This window comes from Pongo pygmaeus, chromosome X, assembly GCF_028885625.2.
Source record: "Pongo pygmaeus isolate AG05252 chromosome X, NHGRI_mPonPyg2-v2.0_pri, whole genome shotgun sequence".
Classification (NCBI taxonomy): Eukaryota; Metazoa; Chordata; class Mammalia; order Primates; family Hominidae; genus Pongo; species Pongo pygmaeus.
The window spans coordinates 160,273,758-160,286,734 of record NC_072396.2 but is presented as its reverse complement, the minus strand read 5'-3'; the positions used below and the strand labels follow the sequence as shown (position 1 = coordinate 160,286,734).

At 37.5% G+C, this 12,977-nt stretch overlaps 1 protein-coding gene across 2 annotated transcripts in view; it reads left to right on the top strand.

Moving 5' to 3' along the window:
• Positions 1-12,977, top strand: part of CLIC2 (chloride intracellular channel 2) — a 110,241-nt gene that overhangs the window by 32,458 nt on the left and 64,806 nt on the right. The gene's annotated exons all lie outside the window — the stretch shown is intronic.

The following is a 12,977-nucleotide window of genomic DNA, read 5'->3' as shown; positions in this document are numbered from 1 at the left end:
CAGCCTTGGGGTGGAATGGAGTTTTATTCTGTTTGCAGACCAGTAAGAAGGTCATGTGGCTGGAGCTGAGTAAGCAAGGGGAATAATGGTGGGAGAAATTACGCGGAGGAGGTAGCCAGGGGCTAGATCATGTATATATTGCCATGCAGGCCATGGTAAGGACTTTGGATTGTATTCTGAGTACCATGGGAAGCCACTGAAAAACCTTTGCCTAAGATAATGGGTTTCTGTTTTGCCTAAAGCAAATTAACTTTTTACTGAAGTATAGTATACATTACGGAAAAAGTACACAAATCGTAAGCTTGATGAATTTTCATGATGTAATCGCATCCATATCACTAGCACCCAGGTCAATAAACAGATCATTACCAGAACCCCAGAACCCTCCCTTATGCCCCTTTCCAGTAACGCCCATCCCCCAACCCACGGGTAACTACCATCCTGACTTCTATCACCAAAGATTAGTTTTGCCTGTTTATATAAAACTTTATATAATTGCAGTCACAATATGTATTCATTTGTGTCTGGCTTCTTTCATTTACTATTATGTTTAGGAGTTTCATCATTGCTTAGCAATAGTTTATTGGTGCTATATGGAAGTTGATTGCTTGATCACACCACAGTTTATCCATTCTACTGTTGATGGACATATGAGTAATTGCCGGTTGGGACTACTACAAACAGTGCTGTTATGAACATTCTATTACATGTCTTTTGGTGAACAAATATATTCACTCCTGTTTGAAATAAACTTAAGAATGGAACTTATGGATCATAAGGTATGTGTATGCTCAGATTTACTAGATACTGCCAAAGATATTCTTTCCAAAGATAAATTAACATCCAATGGTGCCATTTTTGGACACCTCAGGCAATATTCCTTAGTGTTAGATAGTACATGGCACAATCAGAGCCAACATTCTTAGTTTTGTTGCATATAAAATGAGCATAATAACATCTGCTTAGCTGATCTCACAGGGCTACTGCAAGAATCAAATGAAAAAATAGGCCGGGCGCGATGGCTCACGCCTGTAATCCCAGCACTTTGGGAGGCCAAAGCGGGCAGATCACCTGAGGTCAGGAGTTCGAGACCAGCCTGGCCAACATGGCGAAACCCCATCTCTACTAAAAATACAAACAAAACAAAACAACAAAAAAAGTAGCCAGGCGCGGTGGCACACGCCTGTAGTCCCAGCTACTTGGGAGACTGAGGCAGGAGAATCACTTGAACCTGGGTGGCGGAGGCTGCAGTGAGCCAAGATCGCGCCACTGCACTCCAGCCTGGGCGACAGAGTGAGACTCTGTCTCAAAGGAAAAAAAAAAAAAAAAAAAAGAAAGAAAGAAAAAGAATATAATAGTCCATCCTCCCAGGCTTCAAGGAGCCATGCCTGGAGGGAGAGTGGAGTGAGGAAGCACAGTCTTCACCAGGCTATTGACACCCATTGTCATTTCCAGAAACTTCTAGTGCTGGGTTAGGCATTTGCGAAAATATTATTTAATTTACTTATTTCATCATCCCAGAAGGAAAGGTGTTATTAACCTCCTTTTACATTTAAGGCAACTGAAACTTAGAGACCTGCCACAGAGTTCATACGTAGCAGAGAGGTTTTGAAATCAGGTGTCCTTAATTCTTTAACTCATTGTTTACACCAGAGAACAGAAAAATGATCGTAATTCCTGTGTACGCTTGTTCATGAGAGCAACATTTTTACAGATCACACTTGTAATCTTTTGACTTCAAACTGAGATTTGCAGTTTAGAAATGTTTCCATATACACTATCTCATTGACCCTCTGTATGATAACCACGTGAGGTAAGTAGTACAGCTGTTATTATCTTACTTTATAGATAAGGAAAAATAATGATAAGACCTTGTGATTTGTCCAAGCTTATATGGAATTTGGTATTCACTGTTTATATTAGATGGTGGTGTTTTCTAAAGCCAACAGAGAAAGTAGCAGGAAAAGTCTATTACACATAAGCAAAATGGTTGCGCAATACTTTGGATTAGAAAAAGACTATTTCTGGACTTTGGCACAAAGTGATGCCATCGTATTATTGTGCAGTTTTTCCTTTTTTTCCTGCTTTGATATGAAGCAAGAGAGACCTGGGACCTGGGAGTAGGGGAAAGCAAATAAAGCAGGCATTTATCTGACAAGAAAAGCTAGGAAGATTTAACAAAGTTATCCTTCTTCTTAGTTGACAGACAAGTATTTCCCAAGAGAGCTCCATAATTGAGCGGACGATGCATTTGATGGATTTGTGTATTGTGGTGTAAGTGAAAGCTGATGGGCTTTCAGACAGGTAGATAAATAGGCTTTCAGATAGATCACCATTACAATCTCAGTTCAGGTGTGTGACCTTGGAGGAGCTATAGAAATTATAAAAATGCTAGAAGAAAACCTCGGGATGACTCTCCAGGATAATGCTCTGGGAAAAGATTTTATTGCTCTGGGAAAAGATTTTATTCCCCAAAAGCACAGGAAACAAAACCCAGAAACAGACAAACGAGACTGGATTAAACTAAAGAATTTCTGTGAGGCAAGGGAAACCATCAACAGAGTGAAGAAACAACCCACAGTGTGGGAATATGGCCATTGTAGAATGGCTGTTATTACAAAGACCAAAAATAACAGATGTTGGCAAGTATGTGGAGAGAAAAGAACTCTTATACATTCAATAAACGGTGCTGGGAAAACTGGATGTCCACATGCAGAAGAATGAAATTAGACCCTTTTCTTACAACATATACAAAAATCAACTAAAAATGGATTAAACACTTACATGTAAGACCTGACACCATAAATCTACTAGACGAAAACATATGGTATAACTCTATGATATTGGTCTATACAATTACTTTTTGGATATGATCCAAAAGTATAAGCAACAGAAGAAAAACTAGGTAAATGAAATTACATCAAACTGAAAAGCTTCTGCACAGCAAAGGAAACAAAAGAATGAAGAGACAACCTGTAGAATGGGAGAAAGTATTTGCAAACTATACATCTGATAAGGGGTTAATATCTAAAATATTTGAGGAACTCAAACAACTCAATAGTAAGAAAACAAATAACCTGATTTAAAAATGGGCAAAGGATCTGGATAGACATTTCTCAAAAGAAGACATACAAATGGCCAAGAGGTATATGAAAAAGTGCTCAACATCACTAATAATCAGATAAATTCAAATTAAAACCACCACAGGATATCATCTCATACTCCTTAGGATGGCTGTTATTAAAAAGACAAAAGATAACAATGTTGATGAGGATGTGGAGATAAGTGAACCCTTGCACACTGTTGGTGGGAATGTGAATTAGTACAGCCATTATGGAAAACAATATGGAGGTTTCTAAGAAAAGCTAAAAGTAGAACTACTACATCATCCAGCAATCTCACCACTGGGTATATACCCAAAGGAAATGAAATCAGTATGTCCGAGAGATATCCTCCATGTTCTTTGCAGAAATATTCACAATAGCCAAGATATAAAATCAATCTAGGCAGAATACATGGGAGTGTATATAGAGAAAATGTGGTATGTATAAAAAGTGGAATACTATTCATCCTTGAAAAAGAAGAAAGTCCTGTCATTTGTGACAACATGGATGAACCTGGAAAACATTAAGTGAAAATAAGCCAGGCACAGAAATATCAATACTGCATGATCTCACTCATATGTGTAATATTAAAAAAAGTTGACATCATAGAAATAGAGAGCAGAATGGTGGGTACTAGAGGCTGGTGGGTTGTGGAGTAGTGGTTGGGTGGTTGGGGATATGTTGCTCAAAGGATACATAATTTTAGATCAGAGGAATAAGTTCAAGTGATCTATTTTTCCACATGGTGACTGTAGTTAATAACAATGTAATGTAATTTGAAAATTTCTAAGAAATAATCAATCGACGGAGTGAAGAGATAACTCACAGAATGTGAGAAAATGTTTGCAAACTGTGCATCTACAAGAGATTAATACCCGGAGTATATAAGGAACTCAAACTCAATAACCAAAAAAGACATATTCCCTTAAAAATGGACAAAAGTTCTGAATAGACATTTCTCCAAAGAAGGCAGACAAATGGCAAATGGATATATTTTTAAATGCTCCACATCACTAATCATTAGGGAAATGCAAATCAAAACCACAATATCACCTCACCCCAGTTACAATGGCTATCATTAAAAAGACAAAAAAATAGGCTGAAAGTAAGGATGGTTAGTATGTACAAACACAGAGAGAATGAATAAGATCTAGTATTTGGCAGCACAATAGGGCAACTATAGTTAACAATAACTTATTGTATATTTAAAAATAACTAAGAGAGTAGAACTGGAGTGTTCCTAACACAAAGAAATAATAAAGGCTTGAAATGATAGATACCTCAATTATCCTGATTTGATCATTACATATTGTATGCCTGTATCAAAACATCACATGCACTCCATAAATATATACAACTATTATTTACCCATAATAATTTAAAAAATTAAAATTTAATTTAATAACATAAAATATAATAAAGTGATCTTAAAAGAAATTTGCCCGTGGTTAGATATTACTTATTTGTTACACATTAATTGATGATTTCTATTATAATTTCATAGTACTTAGAATATATATATATATTAGAAAATATCATCTATAGGATTTTTGCCTTCATGAGGGTAATGATACTTTAAGCCTAAAATATTAGAATTTTCAATAATTTTCTCTAGTGTTTGGAAATTATTTTAATCCTCTGTTTAGTGCTCAAAAATGCTGTTCATTTGTGACTGATTAGTCAAACTTTCTAATAAAGTGATTTTACACTCTTTATGTTAAAGAAACAACAAATGCCAGTGAAGATGTGTAGAAAGGGGAAATCCTAAACATTGTTGATGGGAATGTAAACTAGTACAGGCAATATGGACAACAGTACTGAGGTTCCTCAAAAAATTAAAAATAGAACTAGCATATGATCCAAAGAACTCACTACTGGATATATTAAAAGGAAATGAAATCAGTATGTTGGAGAGATACCTGCACTCTCATTGTGATGGTTCAATTTACGGGTCAGCTTGACTGGATTGAGGGATGCCAAGATGGCTGTTGAAACATTGTTCCCTGGATGTGTCTGTGAGGGTGTTTCCAGGGGAGCTTGGTGTGTGAGACAGTGGACTGCAACAGGTAAGATCCACTTGCAATGTGGGCGTGCACTGTCCTATTAGCTGGGAGCCTGGTTGGGACAAATAGACAGAAGAGGAGGAATTCTCTCTCTCTGCTCATTCTATCTCCCTTCTGGAGCTAGATGCCTTTCCTCCTCCTGTCCTTGGACATCAGACTCCAGTTTCTTCCACTTTTGGACTCTGGGACTTGCATCCACAGCCTCCTGTGGGCTCTTAGGCCTTTGGCCTCAGACTGGGGTCTGTACTCTCAGCTTCCCTAGTTCTGAGGCTTCCAGACTTGGAGTGAATCATGCTACCAGCTTCTTCAGTTCTCCAGCTTGCAGATGGCCTATTGTGGGACTTCTCCATCTCTATAATCATCTGAACCAACCACACCTCATAAATCTTCTCTCATATATCCTATTGGTTGTGTCTCTCTGGAGAACCTTGACTAACAAACCCATGTTTATTGCAGCACTATTCACAATAGCCAAGATATGGAATCAACCTAAGTGTCCATCAACAGATGAATGGATAAAGAAAATGTGGTGCATATTCACAAAGGAGTACTATTCAGCCATAAACAATAATGAGATCCTGTCATGTGTGACAACATGGATAAGCCTGTAGGACATTACATTAGGTGAAATAAGCCAGGCACAGAAAGACAAACTTTGCATGTTCTCACTTATTTGTGTGAGCTAAAAATTGAATAATTGAAATGAAGATAGAGAGTAGAAGGGAGGCTGGGAAGGTTAGTGGGAGGGTGAGGAGGAAGTGGGGAAGGTTAATGGGTACGAAAAATAGTTAGAAAGAATGAATAAGGCCTAGTATTTGCTAGCAGAACAGGGAGACTATAGTAAAAAATAATTTAATCGTACTTTTAAAATAACCAAAAGAGCCAAATCATGAGTGAACTCCCATTCACAATTGCTTCAAAGAGAATAAAATACCTAGGAATCCAACTTACAAGGGATGCGAAGGACCTCTTCAAGGAGAACTACAAACCACTGCTCAATGAAATAAACGAGGATACAAACAAATGGAAGAACATTCCATGCTCATGGGTAGGAAGAATCAATATCATGAAAATGGCCATACTGCCCAAGGTAATTTATAGATTCAATGCCATCCCCATCAAGCTACCAATGACTTTCTTCACAGAATTGGAAAAAACTACTTTAAAGTTCACATGGAACCAAAAAAGAGCCCGCATCGCCAAGTCAATCCTAAGCCAAAAGAACAAAGCTGGAGGCATCACGCTACCTGACTTCAAACTATACTGCAAGTCTACAGTAACCAAAACAGCATGGTACTTGTACCAAAACAGAAATATAGATCAATGGAACAGAACAGAGCCCTCAGAAATAACGCTGCATATCTACAACTATCTGATCTTTGACAAACCTGAGAAAAAGAAGCAATGGGGAAAGGATTCCCTATTTAATAAATGGTGCTGGGAAAACTGGCTAGCCATATGTAGAAAGCTGAAACTGGATCCCTTCCTTACACCTTATACAAAAATTAATTCAAGATGGATTAAAGACTTAAACGTTAGACCTAAAACCATAAAAACCCTAGAAGAAAACCTAGGCATTACCATTCAGGACATAGGCATGGGCAAGGACTTCATGTCTAAAACACCAAAAGCAATGGCAACAAAAGCCAAAATTGACAAATGGGATCTAATTAAACTCAAGAGCTTCTGCACAGCAAAAGAAACTACCATCAGAGTGAACAGGCAACCTACAGAATGGGAGAAAATTTTCGCAACCTACTCATCTGACAAAGGGCTAATATACAGAATCTACAATGAACTCAAACAAATTTACAAGAAAAAAACAAACAACCCCATCAAAAAGTGGGCGAAGGACATGAACAGACACTTCTCAAAAGAAGACATTTATGCAGCCAAAAAACACATGAAAAAATGCTCACCATCACTGGCCAGAGAAATGCAAATCAAAACCACAATGAGATATCATCTCACACCAGTTAGAATGGCGATCATTAAAAAGTCAGGAAACAACAGGTGCTGGAGAGGATGTGGAGAAATAGGAACACTTTTACACTGTTGGTGGGACTGTAAACTAGTTCAACCCTTGTGGAAGTCAGTGTGGCGATTCCTCAGGGATCTAGAACTAGAAATACCATTTGACCCTGCCATCCCATTACTGGGTATATACCCAAAGGATTATAAATCATGCTGCTATAAAGACACATGCACACATAGGTTTATAGAGGCCCTATTCACAATAGCAAAGACTTGGAACCAACCCAGATGTCCAACAACGATAGACTGGATTCAGAAAATGTGGCACATATACACCATGGAATACTATGCAGCCATAAAAAAAGATGAGTTCCTGTCCTTTGTAGGGACATGGATGAAACTGGAAACCATCATTCTCAGCAAACTATCGCAAGGACAAAAAACCAAACACCGCATGTTCTCACTCATAGGTGGGAATTGAACAATGAGGACACATGGACGCAGGAAGGGGAACATCACACACCGGGGACTGTTGTGGGGTGGGGGGAGGGGGGAGGGATAGCATTAGGAGATATAGCTAATGCTAAATGACGAGTTAATGCGTGCAGCACACCAACATGGCACATGTATACATATGTAACAAACCTGCACGTTGTGCACATATACCCTAAAACTTAAAGTATAATAATAATAAAATAAAAAAAAATAACCAAAAGAGTGTAATTTGGTTGTTTGTAATACAAAGATAAATGCTTGAGGAGATGGATACTCCATTTTTACCCTGATGTGATTACGTACTGCATACCTATATTAGAACATCTCATCTAACCCATAAATATATACACACCTACTATGTAACCACAAAAATAAAAAATAAAAATAAATATAAATTTAAAAGTTGATGTTATAGAGGTAGAGAGTAGAACAGTGGTTACCAGAGGCAGGGGAGGCGAGGAGGGAAGGAGATGAGAAGAGGTTGGTCACTGGGTACAAAGTTACAGTTATGGTTAGATAGGAGGATTAAGTTCTGGTGTTCTATTGCACAATAGGGTGACAATAGTCAACAATAATATGTTGTATAGTTCAAAATAGCTGGAAGAGATGATTTTGAATGTTCTCACTAAAAGAATAAGAGGGGGAATACTACAATCAATCTATGCCTATATATTTGATAACTTATATGAACCAATTTCTTAAACCCACATGGTAAAAAAAAAACAAACTAATTCAAAGAAAAGTAGATAATCTGAATAGCCTGACATCTATTAAAGAAACTGAATCTGTAATTTCAAACTTTTCAAGAAAGAGAACTCCAGGCCAGACAATTTCGCTCATGAATTCTATGAAACATTTAAGTAAGATGTAATACAAATTTTACAGTCTCTGTCAGAAAATTAAGGAGAGAAAATGACCCCACTCATATTATGAGGATAGCATCATCCTAATACCAAACTCAGACAAAGATATTACAAGGAAAAAACAAAATAGCAATATCTCACATAAACATAGGTACAAATATTCTTACGAAGATATTAGCCAATCAACTCTAGCAATGTATAAAAAAGATAATGCATCAAGATCAAGTGGAGTTTATCCCAGGTATTCAAAGTTGGGTCAACATTCAAAAATCAATCAATGTATTTTATCATATTGTCATACTAAATAAGCAACATCAAATGATCATATAAATAAATGCAGAAAAGGCATTCAACAAAATTCAATATTAATTAATGATAAAATTCCCAACAAGTTAGGAATAGAAGGAAATTTCCTTATTCTAATAAAGGCTATCCGTGGAAAACCTACAGTGAACCACTGAGTAATTTTCCCCTAAAATCAGAAATAAGTCAAGGATGTCCTTTCTCACCACTACTATTCACTGTTAGTCCTGGAAGTCCCAGCTAGTGCAATAACACATGCACACACACACACGCACACGCACACACGCACGTGCACACGCACACACACAGAGAGAGGGGGGAGAGAGAGAGAGAGAGAGAGAGAGAGAGAAATGAAAGGCATACATATTATAAAGGAGGAAAAAATACCCCATTATGTTGAAAACCCCAAATAATGTACAATAAAACTCCAAAAGACTCTTTCAGAAGACTCCTAGACTTGATAAAGAACTTCAGTAAAGTTTCAGGATACAAAATCAATGTACAAAACACAGTAGCATTTCTCTACACCAATATCATTCAAGCTAAGAACCAAATGAAGAACCCATTTACAATAGCCACAAAAAATAAAACACCTAGGAATACATTTAATCAAGGAGGTGAAAGATCTCTACAAGAGGAACTACAAAACACTGATGAAAAAATTGTGTATGACACAAATAAATGAAAACACATCCCATGCTCATGGATCAAAAGAATCAATATTATTAAAATGACCACACTGCTCAAAGCAATTTACAGATTCAATGCAGTCTCTATCAAATTACCAACACAATTTTTAACATAATTTAAAAAAAACTTAAAATTCATATGAAACCAAAAGAAGAGTCTGAATAGCCAAACCAATCCTAAGCAAAAAGAACAAAGCTTGAAGTATTACATTCTGACTTTGAATTATACTACAAGGCTATAGTAACCAAAACATCATGATATTGGTATAAAAATAGACATATAGACCAACAGAACAGAATAGTGAACCCAGAAATAAAGTACCTATTAACAACTGATCTTCTGCAATATTGACAAAATTAAACAATAGGGAAAGAACACCCTCTTCAATATATGGTGCTAGGAAAACTGGCTAGCCATATGCAGAAGAATGAAACTGGACCCCTGTCTCTCACCAGATACATGAATTAACTCAAGATGGATTAAAGATTTATATTTTAGACATTAAACTGTAAAAATCCTGTAAGAAAATGTAGGAAAAATTCTTCCGGACACTGGCCTGGCTTAGGGAAAGAATTTTTGACCAGGTCCTCAAAAGCAAATGCAACACAAACAAAAATAAACAGACGGGACTCAGTTAAGCTAAAAACCTTCCACACAGCAAAAGAAACAATCAACAGAGTAAACCTACCTAATGAGAAAAAATATTTGCAAATTATGTATCCAACAAAGGCTAATATCCAGAATCTACAAGAAACTCCAACAACTCAACAAGAAAAAACAAACAAACAAACAAGTAACGCCATTAAAAAGCAGGCAAAGGGCATGAATGGGTGTTTTTTGAAAGACATACAAGTGGCCAACAAACATATGAAAGATGCTCAATATCACTAATTATCAGAGAAATGCAAATTAAAACCACACAATGCTATCTTACACCAGTCAGAATAGCTATTATTTAAAAATCAAAAAACAACAGATGTTGGTGAGGATGTGGAGAAAAAAGTAATGCTTATGCACTGTTAGTGGGAATGTAAATTATCACATTTATGGAAAACAGTATGGAGATTTCTCAAAGAACTAAAAATAGAACTACCATTTGATCCAGCAATCTCACTACTGGGTATCTACCCATCTGCATTTTACATATACATGGAATACTACGCAGCCATAAGAAATAACGAAGTCGTGTGTTTTGCAGTAACATGAGTGGAACTGGAGTACGTTATCTTAGGTAAAATAATTCAGAAACAGAAAGTCAAATATCACATATTCTCACTTGTAAGTGAGAGCTTAACAATGGGTACACATGGACATATACAGTAGAATAATAGATATTGGAGACTACAAAAGGGTGGGAAGTTGACAAGGGTTGAAAAATTACCTCTTGGGTACAATGTTCACTATTCAGGTGATGGATGCACTAAGAGCCCAGGCTCCACCACGATGCGATATATGCATGTAAGAAATCTGCACTTGTACCCTCTAAATCCATTTTTAAAATTGAAAAAAATCACCGTAAGATACCGCTTCACAGCCACTGGAATGACTATTATAAGCAAACAAAGCAAAGAGCAAACTAGTTTTGGTAGGGCCTGGTGGGAGGTGTTTTCATCATGGGGGCAGGTCCTTCATGGGTGGCTTGGTACCACTCTCATAGTAATGAGTGAGTTCTCCCTCTGAATTCATGCAAGAGTTGGTTGTTTAAAAGAGTGTGGCATGTCCTCCCACCACTTTCTCTCTTCCTCCCACTTTCATCATGTGAGATGCATGCTCCCACTCTACCTTCTGCCATGATTGGAAGCTTCCTGAGGCTCTCACCAGAAGCAGATGCTGGCACCATGCTTTCTGTACAGCCTGCAGAATCATGAACCAATTAAACCTCTTTATAAATTACTCAGCCTCAAGTATTTCTTTATAGCAAAGCAAAAATGGACTAACACAACATTTATATGAAATATCTAGAACAGGCAAATCCATAGGTATAGAAAGTAGATTAATGGTTGCCTAATACTGGGAGTGGTAATGAAGATTGATTACAAATGGGTAAGAAAGATGCCACTGATGTGATGCAGATGTTCTAAATTTAGATTATAATGGTGGCTGCACCACCCAATAAATTTATAAAATGGCTTTAAATATGTGAATTTTATGGCATGTAAATTATCCTAAATACAATATTTAAACACTCTGAGCATCAAGAAAAAGAGAACTTTCATCTCCTTACTTTGACAATTTATTAGGGATCATACAGAGGTCATTAGGCTGTCTGTTGTTGTTGCTGTCGTGGTGGTGGTGATAGTAAGGGTTGTGGTTTTCCCATGAGAGTCGAGGATCAAGCAACCATTTGGTCTTTTAAAATAAAAAGTTTTAAATCAATTAAAAAAGAATATTGATGGCTTGAAATTTGGAGTAGTTATAGGGGCAAAGAGAAGTGGATGGATTTTTTAAAATATTCATGATGTAGAAGAGACAAGATTTTGTAGCAGTTAGATATAGGGAGTGGGGAAAGGTGAGGAGGCCTCAGACTGAGTATGCTTAAAGTTGAATTCCTGTTGTCCTCCCGAACTGGCTGTCCTCCTGTGCTGCCAATCTCAGTGAATGGATCAGCATCCTGGCACAGAGTTGACATTCACTGATTGCCTTTGGAGTGAATGAACAGAGTATGATGAATAGAGTAAAAATATAGCTAAACAAGGCAGACACCAGGTCCTGCCAAATAGCCAGTACAAAACTCACCCTTAAGTTTGGCTCAGCAGATGTCCAGCACAATTTTCTTCTCACTTTTCAAACCATTTGGGAAATCATGAGGTCTTTCCCTCATCCAGAAGAATACTCACCTACATATCAGCCACTCCTTCCCTAGAACCTACAGGTATGGAGCAGGCTGGGTTTTTTCAAGAGCCTCTTATCCTGTAAATCTTTACACAGGGCAATGGCAGGTGCATGTACAGCCCATATGAGCATGGGGAATGCTTGGTGTTATAGAAAGGGGATCACAGTGGTGCCCAACTGATGGATCTATGTTCAGTTTGGCTTCAAGCAGGAAGAGACTCTTCCCACCAAAGAGGTTTGTTAATCCCGGGGTCCCCCTCCCAGCCCCTGGAGGCATCAGATACAGCTGTCAGAAACATTGCAGACACAGAGTGATCTGTTTGACTGGTTTTGCTGCTGTTCCCAGGGTTGACAAGCAGAAATACAGAACTAATCATGGTTCCTGATACAGACGCCAAAACAAGGAAGTGATCTGTTCCAGTCCAAGCTTCCAAGAAATAAAGAACTAGGTGGGGCACACTAAACAAGCCCCCAGACTCAACCACTCCAGTGAACATTCCCTGGTTGTACAGAGAAGTGAAATTTGCAACCCAGAACAGAAATCTGGCTGTGTGAGCAGTAGGATTGGGGGTGGAAACATTTAATAAAGTACAATTTTTTAACCCTCTTTTAGACAGTATCATTGGATAAACATCCTTTTCAATAATAAAAAT